Below are 19,894 nucleotides of genomic sequence, written 5' to 3'. Positions count from 1 at the left end.
GTGGGTGTAGTACAGAAAAAAGACAGAATGAAATAGACAGAAAAAAAGAATAACATTTCAAAATATATAATAGACTGAAAACAGTAAATATGAAGAACTATATGTTTTTAGGCAGTGTTGGTTTTGTGCGAATGTTTCTTGCAGCGAAAAGGGGATGATGCTGCTGCTGTCTATTAGTCATAAAGACTTGATATTTTTTGTGTGTACAAGGGGGATGGCAGATAGGGCAAATAGAGATAAAGCGATCAGGTATTTTTAAATGCAGCGAGAAAAAGATATAATGAGCTGAAGAGACAGAATGAGTCAGCCATCTAATCAGAGTCTGGATCGAGAGAGAAAAATTATAGACAGAATAAAACAGATGAAACAAGCTCAGGAAGACAGGAGACGAGCGCTTTCACAAGGTGCTAATGATAGATTAACGAGGCCTAAAACAATCAGGGTCACACCATTAATCAGAGAATCATATTTCCAGGATGGATCTTGAAAACTCTACTGCACTATCACCATTAGTGACATTAAATAATAATAATAATTTTTTTTTTTTTTACATGCTCACATAAGGCAGTAAACCTTGCAATGTGGTAAATATATGTAGGCTACTGTCAAGTTTTGGGTTAAGAATGGTCCGAGGACTCAAATGCAGAGTTTCAATGGGCTTTTATTTGTAATAAAAAATAAAACAAAGACTACTCCGTAGGGGAAAACACTGGCAGTAGGCAAGGCAAAGCAAGGCAGAAACAGTAGGACATGAGGGATACATTTGACAAAGTACTGGCACAGGCCTGCGAACACAGGGGAAATAAATTGGGGGAGAAATTAGGAGGGTAGCGAGGGAGAGCAGGTTGGGCGAATAAACCAATAATCAGGTAACAAGAAGGGCAAGACAATAGACAGCAGAGCACATGGCACATACACAAACAAAACAAAGACATGTGATCACACAAAACATGACATAAGAACACACAGCCAATAAGAACTCACTGACTTTTTAATTACACTAAACACAAAACGAAAGTATGTGCCGGCCGATGATGAACACAAGCCGCATGCTACACAAAAAAAATAGTTATATACAGGGCTTGACATTCACTTTTTTGCACACCAGCCACTGTGCCTACTGGTTTTCCAAAGTTTCTGGCAACTCAACATTTTCAATGTCCAAAATTTTGAAATCTATGCCATGGGGAAAAACTGCCATATAGATATTTTTAATATTATCTCATAATCTGCTGTCACTTTAAGACCTGCCACATGGATGCATTATACTGTTACACATGCGTTTCTTTCTCAACTGTTTACATTCACTTAAAACATTATGTGAATACTCGCCAAGACTGGTATTTAAAAATAATTTTTGTATGTATTCGACTCTTTAAGTGCAATAAGCAGCGAAAATGAACTCATTTTAGTACTGAGAGGTGGCTTTATGTGCGCGCATTTTGGGTGTGAGCACAAAATCTGTGGGAATTAGTAAAATGATGCGCAATCCCGCACCGAAATTCAAGCCCTGTAACACCAACAAAGTTGTCCATCCGGAGCAAATGAAATGAGTGAGTGAGGGGAGGCGGGTTTGTTTGTCAACTCACTGTCGGAGAGATGAGAGAGTGAGAAAGCGCAGCTGTTATCGGGCGAATTCCAAACTGCGTTTTTGCACCCTTGAATGGCACTTCGAGAAGGGGACACCATTTGTAGGGTCACTCCAAACGAAAGTGAACAACTGAATCCCTTCATGAAGAGCCCTTCCACAGGTAGCGAAGGGAACAACATGCAATGGTCGTCAGTTGATCGTTTTAGGTCATGTGACCCAGGGTGGCAAATCATCACGATTCAGATATGGCGGGAGAATTAGAGTTAGCGTATAAACAGAATAATTTAAGTTGTTTTGTTGTGATATACAGTATACTGTAGACACATTTTCGTCATGTATTTCATGTTTATTCTTACTCATATTCGGGTAGGTTGTAACACATGCTTAAACAAAAGAAGCAAAAAACAGCAGCCACACCAAGAAATATGCTTCGAAAATATGCAAAGGCGGCTTCAGAAACTACGTTGGTCAGATTTTACCCACACTTCCTTTGGCTTTGAGTTGCCAAATGTCATTTTCTGAGGTCTCAGAATCCTCACCACTGGATTTCAACAATGCAACTGATCCGACTGGCCTGCCCTTCTTTGAAACCTCATCAGTTCCTTTTTTTAAACACTGCAGGCACACTGTCTAGGCATTGTTTTTAGTTGTAGGCTCATCCCTTATTGGTGGAATTGGTGGTGTTATTGCACAACCACCAATGAGGTGGCGAAATGCACTAAGAATGTAAATCGGCATTAAACAAAAGAAAAAAGAAGTATGGTGTGCTTTTTCTTTGCATGTTTCAATGGTGACTCGTCAATTCGTCGCTCTGTTCAGAATGTCTTGTATGTTAACTGTGAACATACATACTCTTGATTTGATTAAACTTACCTCAGATGCGTTTTTGGAACCAGTATACCTCGAGTAAGCTAGGTTTGGGTTAATCAACCAAAAGTTCAGGGTATGTTTGACGGTAAGATAACATTGCTTTCTGGAATCCACCCCAGGCCAATGAAAACATAAACCAGGCACTTGACAAAACAGAGTGCATGACGAGTGAATGAACACTCGTCCCGTGCACTCATGGACCATGTATGTCCAAAATCTGTCACTGAACCAAAACTGAACTAGACCGAAGTGCCAGGATCCAAACACCACAACGTATCACACCGACTAAAGAGCGTATGGCCCGAGTGAACTGGAAACCGAATGACCACACAAAGACAAGATGATAGGAGTGTCAGAGCTCTGCCAACAAACCAATAAACTCGACCTAAGTGACAGAACCTTGACATGTACAGTTAAAACTTTTGGTTGAACTTTTACCTTCACTTACCTTTTACTTGGGGCTTAGATGAACATTACAAGTTTTTTACATTTTCTTCAGAAAACATTAGTGGTGCAAGTGGTGGTCAATCTGTATTTACATAAGATACTGTGCAATCCATAACATTACTTTCCAACAGTGTTCTCAAGGCCAGATGAGAACACACAAATACAGTGCTGCGATCAATAAATCTTTTACAGTTGTTTTTTTTGGCAACCTGAGCTTGCTGTTCACTCTATCTGCTTATGTCCCATTGAGTCTGGTAAACAAAGTTGTTCATTTCCAGAGAACAAATTAGCTGACAAAATCCAAGCCACACTAGACTTAACCTCTTTTTAATTTCATCCTCCATCAGGTCCCCACTGCAACAGCTGCTAAATAACCTTGCCCCTTAATCAAGCTAGTAAGATATTGAGAAAATGATATGTGGAGGTGCATTTGGGGCATTGAAGGACATATTTAATTAACCTCTATAAGCTAAAACTTCTAATTTAAGCCAATACTTCTGAATTCTGAACTGTTGTAGAAGTTTCAGGTAATATGTCTAATCATTCAACTTAGCATGAAAGTGCAGTTAAAAACAGTCTCTATGTTCAAATTTCTTTGATTTAAATTATGTTCCCTAATAAGATTATTATTTTGCCGTTCTATAAAATCCTGCAGCTAGTGTTACATTATATATCTTTATGTCATAGATAAATGCTTTATTAATCCCTGAGGTGAATTTAATGGTCATTACTACATAAGAGAAAAAGTTCAGTTAGAGCTTAGGACGTCTTGGATACATTGTTCTTTATACATGCATGCTCAAGAACTCAACTAATATGAGTCATTGCTCTATTTTCGTCTTTGTCTAAATATGCAAGAAACCTCTAGTTTGTGGAAGTTTATACCACTACATTGGTGGTGTCTCCCTTTTGTTGATGCATGAACATCATATTATTTGTCCAGTTGGATTTGATTTGCTTTTTAATATGCAGCTTCTTGCATTCTTTATTAAATTACATGTGTAACTGTGCAATACTGTATTACATGTTAAACTTATAAACATGGCTCAGGGTTTTTGAAGAGTGTTAAATGTAGTACAAGTTAAAGCATACTTGAGGCAACCTCTGGGGTTCATCAAACTGGTGAAACATTCTCAAAAAAAATTAAATGCTAATAATACAATGCAAATAATCATATACTCATGCATAATTCTGGTATAAAAACAATTAGGCTTATTTTAGTTTTTTTTTGTATTTTTAAAATGTCAAATTCAGGTTCATTTGAAGCAAGGATAAACGTGATTTGTGCTGGTCACATCTGTTTTGTGTGGTGAGAACATGAAACCATCATCAGTAGATCTTTATACAACAAAAAGACCAGTTCCCTGAATAACTTATAAAGCTTTTTGAAGATTTCAATGGTGGCTACAGGAAATTGGAGCTGAAGCTAAATGCAAAATGGGGCCAATGCATGCTAGAACATTAAAGATCTGTTTCGCCAGTGCAATATGAAGAAAACTTTTTGAAATATTTATTGAAGTTGAGTACACAGAGTAATCCAAGCACTTTTAGTTTTACAGTGGTGCCAAACCATAAACAACATAAGGAGTACTGTGCTGTTTATAGACTTGCAGAAACCCGATTTTTGATCAAAAACAAATGCTGGTCAATCTTTATTAAATTTTTGCAAGATTTACTCTCATTCTGGAGCAAGAAAGGTAAGGGTTGAAACGATTTGGAAAGGGTTCAAGATTTGCCGCAAATCATGCCATGCTGATCAATCATCTTGGGTGTCTTGAATTCACTTTTTAAAAAAAGTCCTTAAAAATAGGACACAATGTACTGTATAAAAACTCTTATTTTTTACAGTGTATAACTTTGTACTGTAGTATGAGTCCTGAAGAGCCCTGAACCACCACCACCTGTAAGACTGAAGAGGTGTACATATTATATGTGCAAATGTTGTCATAGAGTGAATTCAGGTAAATTGGCCCACAATTTGTAAGATTAATAGCATGCTAGCTTAAGTGCATTCACCGTATCTGAGGTGATTTTGCCAAGTAACTATAACCTTTAAACTTCGCCTTAAATCAGAAGGAAATTGTAAGTTCTTTAAAATCCAATCATTCATCAAAATAATGAAGACATGCTTTAAATATATATATATATAATTTTCTTTTCTTTTCTCATTATTAAACTATCAATTGAAACTGACAAATATATATATTTTTTTTACTCTTTACATTTATTGTGTAATTCAATCTATTTTTGTTTGGTTTTGCATGTTTATTTGTGGGATTATTTATATAGAATAAAATATATGCAATATCCAAAAAGTTATCAAATGTAAATGAGTAGCCTACCACTTTTCAAACTGATCTAATGATATCTGTCACATTTATATTCTGTTTAGTTTGATTCTTTGGGGTACATTTATATGACAACAATGTAATAAAAACATTTTTTTCACTTTGTGTTTTTCCGTACAGACAACATTGTCAAAAAGATCCCTGTTCACATAGATCCTCAAAAATGATTAAAAATGCTGTAATATTCATGCCAGGCCAGTAGTTGGCGATGTCACTCTGTAAAGAAACAGTACGCGCCTATACTGAACACATAACACACATGCGCATGATGTCACTGTTTTCACAAATTCACGTTTTTGTGGTTTAAATTTACATTTACATTTAGTCATTTAGCAGACGCTTTTATCCAAAGCGACTTACAAATTAGGACTAATTTAAGCGAGTCATTATAAAGAGGCAAAAAACAACAACAACACAAGAAGTGCTCAAAATACGAAGTTCAGGTATTATTCAGAGTAGCATAAGCCTGATAAGTGATGTTTCAAAGGGAAAAACATGTTTTTTTTGTTTTTTTTATGAGGTTAAGTGCTCACGGAAGAGATTGGTTTTTAGCTGTTTTTTGAATGTTGTCAGGGATTCTGCATTCCGGATGAGGGTGGGGAGAGCGTTCCACCAGCATGGAACTGTGAATGAGAATGTTCTGGAAAGTGATTTTGTGGCTTTCTGCGATGGAACCACGAGACGTCGCTCGTTGACCGATCGTAGGCTTCTGGTAGGGATGTAGACCCGTAGGAGTGAGTGAAAGTAGGAGGGAGCTGAGCCTGTGATGGATCTGTAAGCAAGCGTCAATGCCTTGAACTTGATGCGAGCAGCGAGAGGTAGCCAGTGCAGAGAGATGAACAGAGGAGTGACGTGGGCCCTTTTGGGCTCGTTGAAGACAAGACGAGCTGCAGCATTCTGGATCATCTGTAGGGGTTTGATTGCACATGCTGGAAGTCCAGCCAGAAGGGCATTGCAGTAGTCAAGCCTAGAGATGACATAAATGGAGACTATAATGGTAACGTTTTCAAAGACTTGCACTTTGAAACCTGTATTTTCAAAAGTTTACGTTTTCAGGCCCCCAAAACGCCATTGTTGTATAAATGAACAGCCAAAACAAATCGAAAAGTTTTAAATTTATAGTTGAAAACTGTGTCATGTAAATGGCGCTCTAGTGAACTCACGTGTCGCTCTAGTGAACTCACGTCAGAGGCCCACATACGAAAGAAAATAAATTGTTGAATAAAGTCGTTATTTTGGGTTTTTTTACGCACAAAAAGTATTCTCGTCGCTTGATGAACTTAAAGTTGAGCCACTGTAGTCACTTGGACTATTTTAACGATATTGTTACAAACTTTTCTGGACTGGCAGATTGAAATTGCCTAGAAGCCTTGAAGGAGTCAGACAGCTCTCAGACTTCATAAAAAATATCTTCATTTGTGTTCCGAAGATGAACGAAAGTCTTACGGGGTTGGAACAACATGAGGGTGAGGTTATTTACTGACAGTAAATAAACGTACTGCTAAGAAAAATGTAAATTTAAGAAAAGTTTAATAAACTGTATGTACAGTACCGCTGACTGGTCCACACAATGGGTTATTTCAGATGATCCTATTCTTGTGAGGACCACAGCAGTCAAAACCCACCCACACACACCGGCTGTTACATAAACCTTGAGTGAGTTTGGATGTGTGTGTATGACCATTTGAATCTGCATCTGACCAAAACACCTTACAGCCAATGATGTCTGAACTATTACCACCATTCATATTAATATGACTCATTAAGCTTTCGTGTAAGTTTAGGCATTTAGAGAGCCAAAACTGTTGTGCTTCCCCTGCTAATATTAATGCTGGAACTAGTGGAAGATGTGGAAGATGTTCACACTTCCTCTGACATGAACATGATTTGGTTGCTAATGCCTTTCGTTCTCTCTCTCTCTCTCTCGTTTTTCTGGAGCGCCTAATCTGCCTTCAAGCTTTTTTTGTTACCCTCCTCTTCTCTTTCTTGTTATAAGCACCTCTTGTCATTTCTCCTTCCTCCCCCCCCCACACATTTAGTCTGGAACACTTCCTCAACAGCAACTGAAATGAATTAACAGAGATTATTTGCATGTTCCCATTTCTCAAATTGACAAATGACGCACATAAAACGTCTGTAGTACATATTACCAGATCTACTCAGACAAACAAAGCACGGAGGAGGATGGTGCGGTTTTGCATAACAGATGCAGAGGAAAATGTCACCGGAACAAAATTCTCTTCTTGTAAGGTTGAACTGCACATCCAGCCACATGTTGACGGAAGACATAAAATGTCAAAATATTCAGTAATCATACATGAGGTCCTAATATTCATGAAATGCATTAAAAAGCAAAACGAATGCAATTGAATTTCTGTCCAGCTATAGGATAGATTTATTTATGTGGCAAGATTAAATTGAATATGGATATTCGATTTACATGCCAAATCGTGTAGAGTATGTGCACAAAGGTGTTTGTGTGTGACACCTCCTTCATTATTCATCTGGGTTTACCAAGCTTATGTATCTAGCACAAAATGCAAGCTTTGGTTTCTCCATAAAAACCAGTGATTCTGTGCAAGACACGTGACAAAAGTGCCCGTTATCGTATTTGAACCCATTAAACCAGAGCTTAAGCAAAGCAAACCTGCTTTTTATTTACATCAGATATTGATATCACCTAAAACTCATCGCCTTTTCCTCTTTTAGTTTTCATCAAGTCTTTTTCTTCTACTGTACATCTGCAAAGCGATGAGATCAGGTCATAGTAATGCTAAAGGCAAAACTAGCCTCCTCATGATCAACACTGTAGTCTGCTTGTGAATGCAAAATCCTTATAACCTTGTCCTGTCCTATGACTGTTTCAGATATCCTGGAATCTCCTGCAGTTTTGCTGCATCATGATAAACGTTATGCAGTTGTTAAAGAAGAAACACTGAGCATCTTATTTGAATCCTTCCTGATTATTCTGAATTTAAGTTTCACCAAAAAAGCGAAATATTTGTTCTGTGAAGGACTAAGAATCCAACATGGCTGCCGTTTTAAACACTCTTGTCTCTTTAAGCTCCAGTCGGCGAGCTAGCCAATCACAGAGGAGATGCTGTGAACGTCCTTGCCCGCGACCTTGATGAAGAGGGAACAGAATGACTGAAAACAATGGTTTATGAGAGGCACTGATAAATGGGTTTCAGCAGAGAGGAAGAGATGAAGAGCAGAGAGAGAGAGAGAGGAGGAGGAGAAGGAGGGGGAGAAGGAGGAGGGGAGGGGGGCATGTGGCATCGGGAAACACACCAATCCTACAGAGATTGTGCTCGGCTTCCCCCATCTCTCCTCCGTCCCCTCCCCTCCACATCCCTCCATCTCACCTCCTCCCCCTCGCGCTCACTACATTTCATGTGCGTAAATGTTTCATAATCTCTGCACTTGTAGTCAAGAGCTTGAGGCTGGAAAAGAAAAAAGGCACACATCAATGAACGAGTAATAATGCTCGCTCCCTTCCCTCTCTCTTTTTATCTCTCTTCCTCTCTCGCCTCCACTCCTTTTTTTACACATGGATGGGTTTGACAGGTGGTCTTCCGGAGCAATGACACATTATTATTGGCAGGTTGAGGTAGGACAAACACATGGAGGATCGCCTGCATTATGTGCCACCTCATTTAACAGGAAATGCATTTAGTGGAAATGGAAGCAAACTTCATATTTCTCCGGTGTGTCATAAAAAGTTGGGCTTGCTTATTCTCAGGGCAGAGACATAATTCATGCAAGTACGCAAACTACCAAAAGCATTGCAAGCATGCAGTCCTGTTGAATATAATAGGCTATGTTTGTAAGATTCAGTGCTCAAGGGGGCGATAGAGATACCTTTAAACCAAGAGTGCTTAAGCTGGCTGTTAACACTTTAACTTTAAACAATTCTGTCAGAAAATCTGAAAACTGTTGCTCCACCTTGACAGTATTCGACTTGAAAGAGAAAAATGGCTAGAAAACGTTTATGCTAATGTGCCTAACAGCTAGTGCCTGTTCTGGCAATGCTGAGAACGCAACCTGTCCTTGGGTGTGTTTTGGGTGCGAGTCAGTAAAAAAAAAAAAAAAAGAAAGAAATTAATACTTTTATTGAGCAAGGATTCATTAAATTGATCAAAAAGTGCCAGTAAAGACGATGTAACTACAGAAGAGTCAAGTTTTAAATAGGAAAAATATCGAAACTCTTTGGTCATTTTTTTTGAGAGAGATGCTAATGGTCCTGTCCGATTCAATGATCTATGCTAAGCTATGCTAAAAGGAGTTCGGCTGAATGGATTTGAAAACGGTAAAACTCAACTGTTTAACTCTGGGGGAGTTGTAAAATGAGCCTATTTCCCAAAAAAAGTGGAGTATCCCTTTAAGAAAAGAAAAATCAATTCCGTCCACTGGGAAGAGGCAAGCTAAGTAACCCGTCTTTTGTCATTGCAGGAGGTCAATCAATCAGGCTCTATGTGCCACAAGCCCAACAAGCAACAGCAGGGAAGGTGAACCTCCCATCATTATAAACCAATCAACATCTTCCCACAAGTAACAAAAGCCTCTAATTACACCCTTACAATCGTTCACACCACACTGGGTCCTAGTGCTCAGTTAAAAAAAAATCCTATCTAAAATGGTTCCATGCCAGTAATCACACTAACCAAGAAAACAACTGCAATCAGTTTCATCAGGCAGAGAATATATATATTGCACATGGTCTGTATATTTGAATGAGATGGTTCTTTTTGGGTTTCAAATCCACACAAAAAAAAGAATGAAATGGAAAATCAAATTGGAGCCGTGACAAATGGTTAGAATGTCTGACACACCTGACCATTTTCTCCCCATCATTTCACAATGGTAATTAAGACAAAATGTAGTCTGATAAAAAGACCAATGAACTGTTTTCCATGGACTCTGTATCAAACTTATAGAGATTTGAACAAACGTCACCCACACCATTTGTGAATGATACTTCAGATCAAGGGGTTTACTGATGAAAAATTAACTACAATTTTAAGTGATCAGACTTACAATTCCGCTTTTGCGCGCCTCCATATTTTGTAACATATCATATCATTACATGATCCTTTTACATGAGAATGTAGTGTTGAATGCATTAAAATGTACAAATTCACATCATTTACATACATGCAATGCAGGAATTCCTCAACTTTTCATCAGCTGCTGAACCTCTTTGACCTAATATAGTGTTTACTTGAAGTACCCCCTGAGATTTTAAGCTAATAAGTTAGGTCAATAATAAAATTAAGATAATAATAATAAAAATAAATTAAATTGATTTCACAGTTCTCTGATGTCGGTTAATGATCACATGAAAGCAGGTAAACAAATAAAATATTTTTTAGTAAAATTATCTAAAAGTAATCAAAAAGGAGTTTTATTTGGAATTTGGAATCAGTAACCCATTACAATTTGTATTAGGACTGGTTATTGTTATTCACCTTTATGTTCTTGGAGTGTACGGACCTTAATAGTAAGAGTCTACATCAGAGTCGCTCAGTCAGTGAATGTTCAAACTAAGACATCGCTCCACGAGTAATTTTTTCTACTATTGAAAATAAACCTGAAACTTTATGCATGGGCTACTTTAGGGTCATGAGCTATAGGCCTATTGCTCATATGACAATTTACGTGCAATTAAAGATTTATGTTCACAACTTAGTTTTGTTGTAAAAAATAATTAAAGGTACCTTTGTTTAGATGACATGTCAGAAGCATAATCAACATTTATTTATTTATTGTAAAGCAGGGAGAACTTTTTTGTAAAAATGTATGACACGAATACAGTCAAATTGTAGTATTCAATTGAAACTAATTGAATACAATAACTGACTAATTAATTAAAAGCCTCACACACTTTACCAATTTAAAGTATGAAGCTATGTACTCAATGAACTTGAACTGCAGAACAACCATTGAGTGATTCTGTAATTTGTCAACAAAAAAAACTTGCTGCAGCAACACCCTGAAACCAGCTAAAACACCACTCACATTTTCATCAAAAAATATTTTTAAAAAAATTCCTATAAAACGTGAGAGATGGTTTAAAGTTAGCAAACACGAAGTTCCCCCACCACTTATCCATCAGATCTATAAATAACCCATACCTCGCTGGCTCACTTGATTACGTCCACTCCCACGCGTATACATGGGCCCCGGAGGGATGGATGGAGGGGGATGAGGTTGCTAGGAGACCACTGGCAGGCAGGTCATGTGACTGGAGATGACTGGCACTGCTATAGAATGCAGTCTCACGACACAATACACACACACACACTCACTCTCACCACCTACTGTTTTAAATGGTGTAACGAAACATTGATGCACAGTGTGAAAGGTGAACACACTAAACACATACACAAATTCATCAGTGTTAAAACACTATCCATTTAGCTGTACATCAAAGAAATCGAAAAAGGAAATTGAGCAGCACAGTGCATGATTAAACCGCTGTTGATTAAATGACTGTACAGTTTATAGATGTGTAAACAATCAAAAGCTGCTTGTCTGTTTTTAAGTGACTGATGATGACTTAAACGGTTGTTGAGGCCATGATGTAATACTGTATGCGAGTTAAATTACAGTATGTCTGTTCCATCTTCATACCAGAGGCAATTTTGTGCATCTTCTTCTGTGAATGATAAAGGTTTGACTTGCAGGTCTTGCTGTTTTAGTGATACATGCATTAATGCTATTTGAGACCATGATTTCATATTTCTTATTATGGTTATTGTATTTGTAACAGCCATTATGAGGAAATGTACAGGTACACTGAAATTTCAAAGGTATGTAACTTTTTAAGTGGCGTTTAAGAGAGCTACATATGGCAATTTATCTGTTCAATAAAATACCTCACTCACCTGTTGGGGAACGTCACCCGCGTGACTGACATCTGAAACACGTGTCTCATTGGCCCACGACAGTACATGACGTCATTACTGGTGCGACCGTGAGTATAACAGGGTGCCTGTAGTACATGTCATCAACTTCTTTGTCTGAAGGAGATTGGGCAGGCATACCTGAAGCATGGGAGTCTCACTCCCTTTCACAGGGAACCATGGTTACAGTTGTACCCGAGACGGTCCCTTACGAATGTGAACTTGCACTGCGTCTGAATAAGATACTATGGGGAAAAAAATACCCTCTACACCATGCTGAGGGCGATCTGCCACTGTCGAAGCAATACCACAATGGGCAGAAACATGATGAATCAACGGACTTAACTGCCGAGGTCAATAAGCTTCCCCAACTCAGATGCACCTGATGACTCTCAGTGACAAAAAGGCCAAAACCCAAGCTTCAAACCCTAAACAAGGAAAGTCCCAGCCTTTACAGCCTTCCTCCCTTCCTTGTAGGTCCAGACAAAAAGAGCCCGGCCCAAGGACAGCACTCAAAGGTCTGGCAGTGTCAGTTTCTAATACACTAGACACTGCATTTGAGGGAATACGGCCCGGGAACACCCAAGGAGAGCCAGCTACTCCCAAATTCAGTGCTCACCCCTTGTCAGGTGAAGGGTCCAGAGGAGCGGAGGACCCTGCTTAGAGACCCTCACAGAATGAATGGACCCTCACAGAGACTCCCAGATCCAACTAAAGACACACTAAAGGATTACAATAGTGAAACACATTTTGGAAGAAGGATTGAATACTGACTCATTATTTAAATTTTGTTCAATTTGAACAAAAAATCGACATAGTGTACCTTTAATATAATCGCTCAAATCTTAATTTAAATCTCTGGAAATTTAATATAAAGCTGGACATTTTTCAGTGAATCTTCTCACTTGTTTTTCAGCAACTTCATTATTTGTCCATCCAAGAAGGCTGGGTCTGTGGAAAACTTGAAAAAGCAGAAAATGACTAAATGTATTTTTAAGACTGTAAAAGTTAATTGTAAACAGCTTTGAAAATATTTATTGTGAAAAGCGAAATAAAATAAATTGAACTACATTTTATCTTCAGGTTTACAACATCTAACAAAAAAGATACGCTTACAAATACAAACACTTTATTATCTTTTAGACGAGTTTGAGAAAGCAACTCTTCTAAGCTAACTTACATTAGGCTTCCATGCAACGGCTTTTTATGTAAATCAAGCACTGTAATCTAAAAGAACAGAAAATAGGTATCACATTTTTGCATCCAGATTATTCAGAAGCACAGGAAGAAAGAGACAGAGATTAAGTGAAAGAGATATTCAGCAATGCTTGCTGCTAAATATACCAGAATGTAAGTGCTCACGCCTCTCTGAGCATTCACCTTGAGCACGCCAGGCCCACCACCATTGGAGGAGGATCCGGGACACCTCACGCTCTCATTGGCCATGAGTGGCAAGCCTGTTGCTGGGCTGTTTCCATGGAGATGGCTTATCGAAGGTAGTGCTGGAGCTGTCACTGGGGAAATAGATGGGGCAAAGATGGTTAATGAGAAAAAGTGAGGATTGTGTGTGTGCGTGAAAGAGAGAGACTAAATGGATTGATGTAATGACGCATAAAAAGGATGGATTAAGCAAAAGAAACAGGTTGGTCGTATGTGGCTGAGTGTGTGCGAGTGAATGTGTATGAATCACACTTGTGGAGGAATGTCATCATCGGATACAATGGATTACCGAAGAAGAACAAGATCAATGCACATTAACATAAGGCCTATCTGTGTATGGATGTTAAAGTTTGATGTTTTAAGATGAGGGAAATCAGATGAAACACAGAAACATCCTCCGGAAGACCTGAGGCTTTCTGATGTTAAAAAATGTAACAATACATCTGATCAATAAGCTGCTAAAGCCAAATCCCTCTGTATTTTAAAACCTTTCTTGCATGATGAAATACATTAAAGTGAACGTACCTAAAATGATCATGAGATTTTGACTGACTGAACTCAGTCCACTCAGAAAAGGCAGAAAATGTAATAACACTACACTTAATACCTAATTCATCTGACTGAAGGTTCTGGATGGACTTTTTTTAATATTTATATATTAGCACATCTGCTGGGAATATGATTAAAGTAATCCTACAGCTAAAATAAAGTAAAAAATTTAATAAAATTGAGAAATTCATTGAGAAATTTAGAGAGGTTATGTTCAAAACAAATACAATTATTTTTAGCTTTTTCTTACCTTAAATTCACAAATATAATAACAAATATTTGCAGCATATTTTTACATGATTAAATATTGTTTTCTTCATAAAAAAAGGCTATGGTGTATCTTCATGACATCTATAAATTCATAAACACTTTCATTGGAAAATCATGGCATACGGTAAGAAACATTACTGATTTGTTCATATTTTACATTTTAAAGGGAAACCCCTTTTTTTTTTAAAACAGCACACTAATAATGAAGGGGAACCAGTGGCAAAAAAAAGAAGAAGTGGGAAACATTTCGGTCACGTGACCTTTCTCTACACATGTGACCGAAACGTTTGCTACTTTTTATTAAAGCACTGGTTTTATCTTGCAATTGGTGGTTGGCTTTTTTTAAAAGTGTTTCCCTATTTGGAGTTTTGGGTCTACACACCTCATTTAGACCATTTTTTTATTTTAGACCCATTCTCACCAATGCATCCAAAACAAATCGATGTCTTACAGCTGCATAAAGTTACCTTGGCCTAAATCAGCATAATTCAATTACAATGTTCAGTATATAAATTCTAATGTTTTCATTTGCAACCAATGAACAGTGTACTGAGTATTGTAGATTAAACAGATGAGAATTAGAAGAAATGGGACTTCTTCCAGCCATTCTTCTTAGTCATCATGCATACTGTCTCTGTATTTTGTAGCAGGTGCCATTTCTGGATGCTGGAAGCTCAATATCAGTAGAGTGTGATTTTTACTAGAAAAAGCCAATAGAGTAAATCAGCTGATGTTTGTACAGCTTCTGTTATCCTTATTAATGTCCACTGACCTTCAAATGTGTTCCAGAGCGATACTGGAGGATTTGCCACGGAGACCAATCTCTACTCATGCAGCACTGAAGCTCGTAATTAGCTCTGATCAGATCCTGGTTTTAATAATCGGAGATGTGTTGAGCAACATGATTCTGATTCATTAAAAATCTAACGATGACTGTAATCACTTCATTTACAGGGAGCAGCATTTGATCTTAAGGGTTTATATGTAGCTTAATGTATGAGATTAAAATAACAGTCTGTCTTTGACTAATGATTACTTTATTGCTTTGAGAAAGATTTAAACGTATTAATTATTAACCTCAACGTCAACTGGACATATATCCTCATTTCAGTGCAGGGAATTCAACTACAGCAACTGACGGGAAGTTGACATGCCCCGAGGTTCGACATGCTGCTATATTCCTTTGCACTAAAACTATTTTAAAATATTTAAAATATCTCAAATGTTTTCTTTTAGATTCATTATTCAGTGGACACTAAATGAGGATACCAGAGGCTGTCTTTATGACCTCATTAATTTTGACTACAGTAAATAGAAAATTGAGAAACTAAGGGGCATATTTATACTTTTATATGTTTGTCACAGTACAGGACCATTAAAATGATAATTTCTTAAAATAACTTTAATTATAAATTGAAAATAGGCCTCTATTAAATATGCACTAAAATTCCTTGAATACACACATTATGAGATTTGACGCACATACAAATGATTAACAATGTTTTTGCTTTTATTTGTTTTTTAACTATTTTATCAAGGAAAATGTTATTCCTTATTATATGAGCCCTTTAAGTATAAACCACATACTCATCTGATATGTGAATGCTCAATTCAAACAAAAATGACTGGTGACAGAGAGAGCGCCACACAGAAAAGATATTAAACAAGCCCAGTGAATGCTTTAATTGAATTATGAATCCACTGGGGACGATGAAACAGCCTCAGCTCTGTTTGTATCTCATCCCAATCACTCTAAACATGGAGCTAAATTACTTGGATTGATTTTTGAATGGACAGAGACTATTCAATTGAAATGAAGCAAAGCCAATACAACTCAAGAAACGAAATGCTTGAATTTACAAGCATACGCATATAACAATATTAAGGCAGATGACTGACCTTGATAGTTAGTTCCTGGACAAGGCCTGCGAAATACTAATACATTATTCGAGAATGAAGTGTTGCAGAGATTGAGCTCAGTCACTTCCGTAGCGGTTAATGTGAGGAACGGCGCCCTCTGCTGTTTTTGGAGGATAATACAGTTTCCTATCTCAATCTCCTTGTTTAGTGGCAATAAGGAATTAACGTGATTGATGTGATTTTTTCTTTCTTAGATGTGTGACAAATAAATCAAACGAAACGAACGTCTAAGTCCCGGTATACACAACTAAAGCGCATTATGCAGACATTTGACTAAGTTTATCGGCAAAAGATGTGGCGACATCTTGTGGTCGAATGACACCATGCAATTACCTCAAATCGGAGCATTGTCGAAAAGTTACTCATTTTCTAAAAGACAACATATTTACTAGTTAAATAGATAGGAAATGAAACTTAGTTTAAGTAGAGCCGCGAAATGAAAATTAAAAGATATATTCAGTGAACTGTGACTAGTTTTGTTTGCCAAGTTTTCTCACCTGCTCGATAACAGTGTCCTAGTAGGTCTGCATGTAATTACCAGAATCACCAACCTTCAAAATCCCAAGATAACACAACCATAGTTGTCACCAAAATACCATAACAGAAACAGACTGTCTACCGTCAAACTGTCTGTTAGAAAATCCGATTCAAGCTAGTAACTGCATGCTTTGTATGATGGCTGGTTCCTAGCAAGTCACTGGTGGAGGCTAGATCAGCAACAAGGTCAGAGGTCATACAACCCTTAAGTGGTCAAGCGGGTTTTTAGATGGTGGCGGGTCAGTGAGCTAATGATCAGCTTGCACTAATGACCAGTCACTAGTTGTGGACTGTTTTTTATTCCTGGAACAGAGGAATTGGTGTTTGACCATCCGTTATGGTGCTATGTTGAATTTGTATGTTCTGTATAACTTTATGTAGGCTAATACACGACTCATGAGTAAAAATAGTTTGGTTGGTCCCTTATTTCATGTAACACTTGAACAAAAGTCTAAGGGACAGGTGTTACAATGTTACACAATAATAGGCCTATAGTATTTTCACGGATAACTTTCTATGAATCTGCCTCTCTCAGTGTCATTCCTTTATAAATATAAATATATATAATTACTCTATATTTCCCCTAAGTTTTAAATAATTTCATAACTTTTTAAGCATTGTGTAAAATCAATACAATGCCCTATATCTAACAAACACACTATTGTTGTTTTATTATTTATCTGATCCAATTTTAAATTTTAAATCGAACTTTATTTTCTATTTAAAGAATTTCTCTGTTTCCTGTCAGTGAACTTTTGGATGGGTTTTAAACCCGCTGTAACATCTGGTTATAGTTATGTAACACTAACTGGTGCAACATGCTGTAATATAATACTTCCATGGGTGAAATTCCCAAGTTGCTGCTATGTAATAATTCTCTCCCCCACACACATAGGCGCTGGTATATCCAAATCCTTGTTTTTTACATTTTATTCATTTGTATGACCTTTTTTTCCATTGCTGTCTTAAATAGTTGCCATTTGATATCTGCTTGTTAACTACAACTGAAGATCCAGTGATTGCATGGATTGTCCCTCAGGTGTGACCCCGAGGTCACATGCTTTGCTCAAGGACACAATGGTGATAAAACAGGAATGTGACTTAATTTTTTCTAGGACACCCTCATTGGGAATGAAACTTGCATTCCTTGTGCTGGCAGCCATAACCATACCTCACATTTTATTAAAAGGCAACATTTTTTAAATATTAGATTCTCCCAGGCAATATTTAGCATCTTGGAAATGGGTTTTCACACATATTTATTCACTGACTTTAATTAAACGCAGCATTTTGCTTGAACATCTGCATCCACAAGGAAAGCACACAGCTTCTAGTTTCAGCTTCTAGGAGAGGCCCATTATCACTAACCGATCGCAGATATTCCTCACAGCTGGGCTGTTTTTAATGAAGGCCTGGTTTAGTAGTCTGATGCAGTATTTTGTTACTGCATGTGGCCTGCATTAAGTTGGAAAAAACATCTGGGAAATGACATTTCTGTTTGAGTTAAGATTTACATAAAGTATGTTATGAACTATCAGCTAAAGTAAACAGAAATTGCTCACTGCTAAAGTACTAAGTAAGCACTATCCAAGGAGTCCCATTGTCAAAATTGTTCCGGTTTACTTCAAACATTTGTTCACTTACCAGAACATAGACACCTGTGAGCATCAGCTGCTCGCTATATTCACAGCAAGAAATGTCATCACGTCTTTTTTGCAGTCATTATAAATGAAAAACGAGGGCATATTTTATAATGCCGCAGTACTTTTTAACAGCTATTATAAAGAAGCACAAGAAACAAATCAAATGACACCAGGAAGATATTAGTCATGCCCTGTGTTATACAGGCATCTCCTTTATAAATACCAGCTACATTTTAATGTGCGACCTCATAATTGTGTCTCATCAGTAATTGAGGCATCAGTTTCCCAGTGTTTTGTGGTTAAGGCCCTTGTTAGTGCCTGAATTCATGTTTACACTAGGGAGGATAATAAGACACAACCTATGTTCAGACTAGAATACTACTATTTACACCGGGCATTGCAGCCATATTTATTACAAATATGCAACATTTTGAGAAATAGTATGCTACATTGATGTCACATGACCTAATTATATTGCATATTTAATTAAACTATGTTAAGAGATAAAATTTGCATTGGAATTTCTGGGGTTTATTATATATAGGCTATTATATATTTTTCTAATATTTTGAATTAGCTTTTATTTTTATATTTTCAGTTTTAATTTTAATTTAATTTTGTTAATTTTATAAAGTAATTTTGTTGTGTTATGCTTTTTTTGTAGTTTTATAAAAAAAAAGTAACACTTCTATTTAACTTTATTTTTTTATTTCAGTTCTACTTGAAACTAACAGCATTTCATTTCATTTTTAGTTGCCAAGGCAACATTTCTAATTTATGTTTAAGTTTTTAATCTGATATTTATCTTTAATTTTATGTCAGCTTTCAGGTTTTTATCATTTTAGTAAAGGGTTAGTTCACCCAAAATTATTTTTCTGTCATCATTTACTCTCCCTCAAGTTGTTCTTAAAGGATTAGTTCACTTCAAAATGACAATTCTGTCATCATTTACTCTCCCTCAAGTTGTTCCAAACCTGTATGAGTTTCTTTCTTCTGCTGAACACAAAAGAAGATATTTTGAAGAATGTCGTAACCAAACAGTTGATGGACCCCATTGACTTCCATAGTATTTTTTTTCCATATATGAGAAGAAATAAATTCATACAGGCTTGGAACAACTTGTGGGTGAGTAAACGATGACAGAATTTTCGTTTTTGGGTGAACTATCCCTTTAAAAATAACAACACTGGTCCTTCCTTAATAGTGTGCTTCCTCCCATTTAAACGAATAAAATGTCCTCCTTTATGCAAATAGCCTACATAAATATTGAGATTGAATGTTGTTAAAAGTCTAAAAGCACTGAGATGTTGTTCTGGCACATGTAAATGCCTCTTTTGTAAGACTTTGCAGTATAAGTAGTGGCCACATGGAGGT

The 19,894-nt window shown here is 37.1% G+C and overlaps 1 long non-coding RNA gene across 3 annotated transcripts; it reads right to left on the bottom strand.

Moving 5' to 3' along the window:
• Positions 1-10,465: 10,465 nt before the first annotated feature.
• LOC309511897 lies at positions 10,466-16,967 on the bottom strand. 3 transcript variants are annotated; one of them, XR_014210807.1, is made up of 4 exons: positions 16,838-16,967; positions 13,506-13,675; positions 13,342-13,388; positions 10,466-13,122 (listed from the first exon to the last, which is right to left on the bottom strand). It is a non-coding gene; the product is annotated as an uncharacterized lncRNA (long non-coding RNA). The 3 variants fall into 3 exon arrangements; XR_014210808.1 differs by having other exon boundaries at positions 13,542-13,675; XR_014210809.1 differs by lacking the exon at positions 16,838-16,967 and adding an exon at positions 16,320-16,374 and having other exon boundaries at positions 13,542-13,675.
• Between the last annotated feature and the right edge of the window lie 2,927 nt (positions 16,968-19,894).

The sequence above is a fragment of the Leuciscus leuciscus genome, assembly GCF_965113295.1.
Source record: "Leuciscus leuciscus genome assembly, chromosome: 12".
NCBI classification, from domain to species: domain Eukaryota; kingdom Metazoa; phylum Chordata; class Actinopteri; order Cypriniformes; family Leuciscidae; genus Leuciscus; species Leuciscus leuciscus.
The sequence above is the reverse complement of the archived record's forward strand: the minus strand, read 5'-3'. Positions and strand labels throughout refer to the sequence as shown.